General features: G+C 42.4%; 1 long non-coding RNA gene across 2 annotated transcripts in view; it reads left to right on the top strand.

The window, feature by feature from the left end:
- The first annotated feature begins 3,109 nt into the window (after positions 1 to 3,109).
- LOC309611229 overlaps positions 3,110 to 8,733 on the top strand; it is a 29,710-nt gene continuing 24,086 nt past the window's right edge. The window contains exon 1 of one of the 2 annotated variants that reach the window (XR_014234407.1): positions 3,110 to 7,444. This is a non-coding gene — a long non-coding RNA (uncharacterized lncRNA). The remainder of the gene's footprint in view (positions 7,445 to 8,733) is intronic. The other variant, XR_014234408.1, reaches the window with a different exon arrangement.

Below are 8,733 nucleotides of genomic sequence, written 5' to 3'. Positions count from 1 at the left end.
TGAGAACACCAAATGCTGGCGAGGATGAGGAGCAACAGGAACTCTCACTCATTGCTGGTGGGGATGCAAAATGGTACAGCCACTTTGGAAGACAGTTTGGCATATTTTTTAACAAAATTAAACATGCTCTTACCATGTAATCTAGAAATCGTGCCCCTTGGTATTTATCCAAATAAATATGTCCAAATGAAATTTCATGAATATTTCATATCCACATGAAAACCTACACATGAATATTTATAGCAGCTTTTTTCATGAGTACTGAAACTTGGAAGCAATCGAGATGTCTTTCAACTGGTAAATATATAAACAAACTGTGTGCATCCATATAATGGAATATTATTCAGAAATTTTAAAATGAGCTGTAAAAAGACATGGAGGAATCTTGAAAGCACATTGCTAAGTGAAAGAAGCCAATGTGAAAAGGCTACCATATGATTTCAACTATATGATTTCAACTATATGACACTCTAGAAAAGGTGAAACTGTGGAGACAGTAAAAAGATCAGTGGTTGCTGAGACTTGGGGGGGCAGTTCTAGTTGTGGAGAGAGGTGCAAATAGGTGGAGCATGGGAGATTTTTAGGGCAGTAAAACTAATCATGATACTGTAGCGGTGGATACAACTTTGTCAAAACTCGGGGAGTGTAGAACGCAAAAAGTGAACCCTGGTGTAAACTATGGACTTTAATAATAATCATAATGTATCAATATTAGTGCATCAATTGTAACGAATATACCCCAGTAATATAAGATGTAAATATAGGGAAAACTGTCTGCAGATGGGGGAGTGGAGTATAAGGGAACTCCCTGTACTTTACAATCCATTTTTATGTAAAACTGACACTGCTCTAAAAAAAATGGCCTATTAATAAAAAAAAAAAACCAAAACTGAACATGGGCCAAAAAAAGAATTTTACAAGTTGACCTTACTCATGGATATAGATTTTTAAGTCCTCAATTAAATGTGAACAAAAGTGAATCAGGCAATATACATGTGTCTATAAATATGTGTTTTTATATGTACACAATAGACATATTTTTATGGACTTACATTTGATCATTTGGGTTTATCCCAGTACTACATAGGCAACTGGACATTAGGAAATCTTTTAACAGAAGTCACCAAATCAACAAATTATAAAATAGACAAGAACTGTTTGATCCTCTCAATAGATGCAGAAAATAACATCCTAAAACTTTTGATATTCAATGTTAAAAAATGAAAAGGAAAGAAAATTATTTTTCAAAGTCGGAGTAGAAAGGAACTTCCTTAACCTGAAAAGGTATTTGTACTAAAAGCTTGCAATACATACCATTCTAAGATATAGCCTTTCCAGTCAGGAAAAAATCAAATCTGCCTGGTAGCACCGCTTCTATTCAACACTCTTGAGAAGAATTTCCCGTGCAAGTCAGAAAAAATATTGTTCACAATAAAAAGTGATTAACAAATTTAAATATATTAAAATTCAAATTTTCTGTACAACAAAAAAATCACCATAAGCAAAATAGAAAGACTAGCATCACGTCAGAAGGAACTTGACAATAATTACACGGAATTAGTATCCAGAATATATTAAATAAAGACCTCCTGTAAATCTATAAGCAAAAGTCAGAAAACTAAACAGGCAAAAGCTCTTCATAGAACATGTGAACAGGGGAGTAATGGGAGCCCTCATCCATTACTGGTAGATACACGTCCACAGGAGGACAAGGAAATATCTGTAAGATTGTTCCTTGAAGTAATGCTGAATCAGTTGCAAAAGTAAAAATTACTTTGGATCAAGAAAGTAAACCCTGCCCCTCATTAGGCTGGAAGGACAGATGTAAATTAAGGCACCTGCAAAGTTAACAGGAAGCAATGTTTCTCCCTAGGACAAGCTGTAAATTTTCATCAAGTAGCCCTCTTAGAGTGATTGCTGCTTTCTTCCTTACTGAGAAAACTTTATCTCTAAAATCATAAACCATCGTAAACTGTGCCCTTTGAAAGTATATCAGTAAAAATAAAATATATCTCACTCTTGCCTGGGGGACCTAAATGACTTTGATCCAGAGAAGCAACCTCTTTTCCAACCCAGGGGCAGAGCTTCAGATAAGGGGTGTCCGGACACAGACGTCCACAATCATCTTATCTTTGTAGTTTCTTAGGAAACCAGACCCTGGGCCCACTTGGCATTCTGGACCTGATATTGTTCCCTTTACACACAGCCTTGTTGTGCTATCAAAACACTGCTTCATGTAAATTTCACCCAAATTTACCTTTCGCCTAAATACTTTAATTATTGATCTCTTCCTTTGTTTGGACTGATGACCCATGCTTTCTCAGGCGTTTACCTTCCTTCATTGCAATGAGTCGATAAATTGAACGTTGTTGAACTACAGATCTGTAGTTATCCCTGTAGTGAGGAATAAAGTCCCTAGGCTGATTAGGCTAGGAATAGTAAAACCAAACAAAACTAAAAACTAAAAACAAACAAAAAGCACCAAATATCTAACAATCAGCATATATTATGGTGTATTCGTAAAATTGAACACTATATCATAGTTTAAATGAATGAGCCGTATCTATATTCATCCATATAGGCAAAACCTAATGTTGAGTTTTAAAAAAAAGGAATTAAAACAATGTTACATCTTACCTATCATTCATATGAATTAAAAATAAAACAAAAAATAAATAAAATAAAACAAAATATCTGCTGTAGACTGACTGATGTGTCCCCTCGAAATTCATAAGTTGAAACCTACTCCTCAGTGTGATGGTGTTTGGAGGTGGGGGCCTTTGGAAGGCGATCAGATCATGAGGGGGAGCCCTCGTGAATGCGATTGGTGCCCTTATAAAGAGGCCCCAGGGACCTCCCTTGCCCTTTCTGCCATGTGAGGGCACAGAGAAAAGATGGCCGTCTGTGAACCAGCACTGGGGCCCTAAGGAGACACTGAATCTGCTGGTGCCTTGATCTTGGACTTCCCATCCTCCAGAACTGTGAGGAATATATTTCTGTTGTCTATAAGCCACCAGTCCACGATATTTTGTTATAACAGTCCAAATGGATTAAGACAACATCACTGCATGTAGTCTGTGTAGTAAAGCTATAGATGCTCTGAGTAGAAAGACACAGGATGAACTAGAGCCGTCTCTCCTCGGGCTGGGAGGGACGGCTAAAGGGAATGGGACTGATGTATTGGGGCTAATGAATAGCTGATAACAATGTTTTATTTCTTTTATTAAAATATTTAAAAGCAAATATGAACAAATACAATTCTTAATAATTTGGGTGTGATAGATACCTGAGTGTCTGTGCATTAGCCTCCATACTTTTGTGGATTTTAAAATGTTTACAAATTAAATAGAAAAACAAATAATGGTAATGGTGGCTTATTCCTGATTTTAATGGGAATTCTTATGACCCCCTCCAACTACATGATTAATATGTATTTTTTATCATGTTAGGCTGATATATAAGCCTTCCAATTTTAAGGGTTTAAAAATGTAGATGGACATTCAAATTTATCAAATGCTTATTTAACTGTCTATATAAATGATCATATGTTTTTCACGCTTGATATGTTAATATGGTGAATTTATTAATAGTTTTCTTAATTTTGTAGAATTCTTGAATCCCTGGCATGGACCCCATTAGGTCATGGTATATTTTAAATGAATACTCCAATTTGTCAAGCTCTTATTTTTGCATCAATATCTATAGGTGATTTCTAATTTGTTTTTTTTTAATGCTACCTTTGTAGCACTACATCCAAGTTATCCTGTTTCTGTAATATGAAGAGGGAGACTTTCCATTCTACATTCACTGCAACAGTTTATTCCTTACCATTTAAAGATTTGAAAAAATTCAGCATTTGAAATGTGTCAACCTGGTGCTTTCCAATGAGTATGACTGAAATTTTTTCCATTTTACCAAAGGTTATTGCTCTGCAAGGTTTTCTATTTTTTTTTAATAGTAATCTTTTATTTATTTATTTATTTATTTAATATTTATTTTTGGCTGTGTTGGGTCTTCGTTTCTGTGCGAGGGCTTCCTCTAGTTGCGGCAAGCGGGGGCCACTCTTCATCGCGGTGCGCGGGCCTCTTCACTATCGCGGCCTCTCTTCTTGCGGAGCACAGGCTCCAGACGCGCAGGCTCAGTAGTTGTGGCTCACGGACCTAGTTGCTCCGTGGCATGTGGGATCTTCCCAGACCAGGGCTCGAACTCGTGTCCCCTGCATTGGCAGGCAGATTCTCAACCACTGCGCCACCAGGGAAGCCCAAGGTTTTCTATCTTTTAACTTAATTATGGTTATCTAAATATTCCTTGGAAATAATTCATTCCATGGTAATTTCAAAATTAGTATAGAATCAGGCAAAGTATTGTGCTCCCAATCTTTTATTTTTCTGTGGTTATTTCCACATTCTCATTCCCAGTTTTGCATACCTGTGCACTTTTCACCTTTTTCTTAATTTGGATTGGTAATGACTTACCTATATAAATTTTCTTTTTAAAAAAAGTTTGTATTGATCCAAAGAAGATGGCCAAAACGCACATGAAAAGATGCTCAACATCTCTAATTATTAGAGAAATGTAAATCAAAACTACAGTGAGGTATCACCTCACACCAGTCAAAATGGCCATCATCAAAGAGTAAATAATAAATGTAAGTAATAAATGCTGGAGAGGGTGTGGAGAAAAGGGATCCCTTCCATTCTGTTGTTGTGAATGTAAATTGGTGCAGCCATTATAGAAAACAGTATGGAGGTTCCTTAAAAAACTAAAAATAGAGCTACCATATGATCCTGCAATCCCACTGCTGTTAGGAAACTGTTGACCGAAACCACCTGCCTCGGCCAGGCATGATGGTAACCACTTGCATGAGTTTTCTCACAACGGGATGTCCCAATAAGGAACATGGTGCTGCCACCGAAAACTAACCGGGAGAATTCAGGAGGGGCCAGAAAGAGGGAGGAGACACCAGCCCATAATTCTGTCCTACCAACCTCCCAGAATCCTTTGCACTGGAATCCACCTTGGCTGAGAGATGCGTGCACCGCCAGAAAGGACCCAGAGTCAGACCAAATATGGGCCAAGCAAGACGATTGGCCAGAGACAACCCAGAAACTAACCCCATCACCATAAAACCTGAGACCGTGAGCCACACGGCAGAGCAGTTCTCCTCGGTTCCCTTACCCTGCTGCTCTCTGCCCAGAGGGCCCCTTCCCAACAAAGTCTTTTGCTTTGTCAGCATGTGTGTCTGCTCGGACAATTCATTTCCAAGTGTTAGATAAGAGCCTACTCTCAGGCCCTGGAAGTGGTCCCCCTTCCTGCAACATTTCTGGGCTCTGGAGAAAACCATAATTCAAAAAGACACATACACCCCAATGTTCACTGCAACACTATTTACAATAGTCAAGACATGAAAACAACCTAAATGTCCATCGATAGATGAATGGATAAAGAAGATGTGGTACATATATACAGTGGAATATTACTCAGCCATAAAAAAGAATGAGATAATTCCATTTGCAGCAACATGGGTGGCCCTGGAGATTATCATACTGAGTGAAGTCAGACAGAGAAAGACAAATATCATATGATATCACTTATATGTGGAATCTAAAATATGACACAGGGACCTCCCTGGTGGTCCAGTGGTTAAGACTCTGTGCTTCTACTGCAGGGGGCATGGGTTCAATCCCTAGTCGGGGAAATAAGATCCCACATGCCACGTGGCGTGGCCAAAAAATTTTTAAATAAAAATATAAATAAATAGTGAAAGTAAAAAAAAAAAAGACACAAATAAACTTATCTACGAAACAGAAACAGACTCACAGACATAGAGAACAGACTTGTGGTTGCCAAGGAGGAGGTAGAGGGAGGGATGGAGTGGGAGTTTGGGGTTAGCAGATGCAAACTATTATATATAAAATGGATAAAACAACAAGGTCCTACTGTATAGCATAGGGAACTATATTCAGTATTTTGTAATAACCTATATGGGAAAAGAACCACTTTGCTGTACACCTGAAAATAACACACCATTGTAAATCAACTATACTTCAATGAAAAAGATTTTTTTCATTGAAGTACTTGATTTACAGTGGTTTTTTTAATTGAAGTCCTGTTGTTTATCTATTTTATATATAGTAATGTGTATATTTTAATCCCAAACTCCTAATTTATCCCTCCCCCCCACCTTTCCCCTTTGATAACCATAAGTTTGTTTTCTATGTCTGTGAGTCTGTTTCTGTTTTGTAAACAAGTTCATTTGTATCATTTTTTAGATTCCACATATGAGTGATATATGATGTTTGTCTTTCTCTGTCTGACTACTTCACTTAGAATGATAATCTCTAGGTCCATCCATGTTGCTGCTAAATTTTCAAAGAACTAGATTTATGTGATACATAAGGACTGATTTACGTGCTGTATCGTCGACTGAAAAAAATGCACAACCTAAAAGTTGAGAGTTATCTTTTATTTGGTGGACATTCTGAGGACTTCAAGCCCAAGACACAGCATGTCAGATAACTGTGAGAGACTGCTCTGAAGAGGCGAGGCGGGGGGCACCAGGATACATAGGAGTTTTTTCAACAAAGACCAGGTAGTTGGAACATCAAAAGATTACTGTTAATTAAAGAAAACCAGATACCTCAAGTTAAGGGATTTAGTGCTTTTCTACATATGGGAAGATGCAAGAGTCTGGGCTCACTGAAGTCATTCCTTTGACGTGCACCTCAGCTCTCTGGGGCCAGTGTCCTGTGTTTTCCCATCCTGAGTGCCCTCAGAGTGCACTGTCAGGGGTGAGGGGTGGCTGCTGCAGGTGACTGCTAGATGGGGGGCATCCTGTTTCTAGCCTGAGTTCCCTCAGGGCTCACCATGGGGGCAGCTGCAATGTGATGGCTTGATGGCAGCAACATCCTTTCTTTACTGTTATGGCAGGCAATATCTTTCTTTCACACATTTATTTCCTCTGCTTCCCAGCCGTCTGTTTTGTTTTTTCCCAATGTCTTACTGCCTAATTCATTTATTTCCACGTTTTACTGTTAAAGTAGTGGGATACTCCACTTTGCACTATGTGATCTAAAATTCTTGCAACAATACACTTAAGAGGGTGTTTCCTCTTAGTTTCCCCCCACAACCGTCAGTCTCTGGGCTTCAGGTCAGCTCCGCCACAGGAGGGCTGACGCCCGGTCCAGACGCCCATCCTCGCAGCCCGCCCACCCGCGAAGAGGAGGCGGTGAAAGCTCCTTGTCAGATGCGCCGCGGAGCCCTCTGGGAAATGTAGTTCTGCGCGGACACTTGCGCGGCCCTGCGGCGTCAGCGTCGCGCCCCGGGGGAGGGGTCAGGTGTGTGGGGCGGCGTCCGCGTTTGCCGGGGTCCCGCTGCGGGCCCGCAGCACAGCCGTGCGGCCGAGTGAGGCGGCCAGTGAGGGTCGGAACCGGGGGTTCTTGGGGTGAGTGGCTGAGGACTGCGGAGACTGGGTGATTCGGGCCTTGGGGTCGCAGGTCGCGGGCCTGGAGCGTGACAGCTGCGTCGGGCGCCGTGCGGGCTTGGGGAGGCGAGTACCGGGGCCGCGGGGGTGGGTGATTGGGGCGAGCTGGCGTGGGGAAGGGGCTTTAAGTGATTGCGGACGTGCGAGGGCCGGCGTGTGGGGATCCGTGGGTCCGCAGACAGTGACTGGACAGCTGCAGGGATACATGATGTGGGGCGCGCGGCACTGGTGCTTGAAGGTTACCTGAGTCGGTCTGAAGGCGTCAGTGATGCGGAGCCTGGACCTGGGGTGCCTTCCGGAGGTCGGTGACGGCGGCCTGTGTGGAGAGCAGAAACTGGGTGCCTGCTGAGGTCGGCAGAGGGCGACGAACTTGCTGTTTGGAGGAACCATGACGTTTAATGTTTGTGGGGTGAATGATTGGGGTTCTGTATGGTTTGGGGATGGCTGGGGTTTGTGAGAGTTCTGTGAATGGGGAGACCGGATCTCGTTGGAGGGAGAATTTTTCTCAGTAGCCTATCACTGTGCCGTAGGGACGAGTGGCTTGGGGGCCCTATGGGTCAGTGATGGGGCGGGGGAGTGCGGTGCGTGTAAATTATAGGCTCGTGGAGGAAGCTGTGTCAGTTTACGATCAGTGGATGACTGACTGGGCAGCCTTACCTGGCTGAGTGAGAGAGGAGGTTGGCTCTCAGTCATCAGAGGAAGTGATTGGGCAGCTGTGGGGGAAACAGTTTGGTTTCCTGGGATGGAAGGCGGAGGTTGGTAGACCTCTGCCCGTAATTTTGAGCTATGAGGATGACTGACTGGGGACGGAGTGGATTTGGACAACTGGGGAGACAGTCCATGGGGACAATAGGATGAATCATTAAGAAGCCTGTGGGGGGACTTGCCTGGCAGTCCAGTGGTAAAGAATCCGCCTTCCAGTGCAGGGGATGCGGGTTCCATCCCTGGTCGGGGAACCAAGATCCCACATGCCGCGGGGCAACTAAGCCCACACGCCACAACTAGAGAGAGAAAACTGGCACGCGCCACAACTGGAGAGAAGCCCGAGCGCCACAATGAAAGATCCCGCGTGCTGCAACTAAGACCCGACGCAGCCAAATAATAATAATAACAAACAAATAAACAAATAATTTTTACAAAAACGTGAAGAAGCCTGTGGGGGTGGATGATTTTGAGAGTCGGTGATGGGAGCTGTTGGTGTAAGAGGTAGGGCTGTGGGAGGGCCGGGATGGGCCACGTGGGTCTGAGTG

This window comes from Balaenoptera borealis (assembly GCF_965194805.1).
Source record: "Balaenoptera borealis genome assembly, chromosome: 14".
Lineage (NCBI taxonomy): Eukaryota > Metazoa > Chordata > Mammalia > Artiodactyla > Balaenopteridae > Balaenoptera > Balaenoptera borealis.
This window is presented reverse-complemented; position numbering and strand designations above follow the sequence as displayed.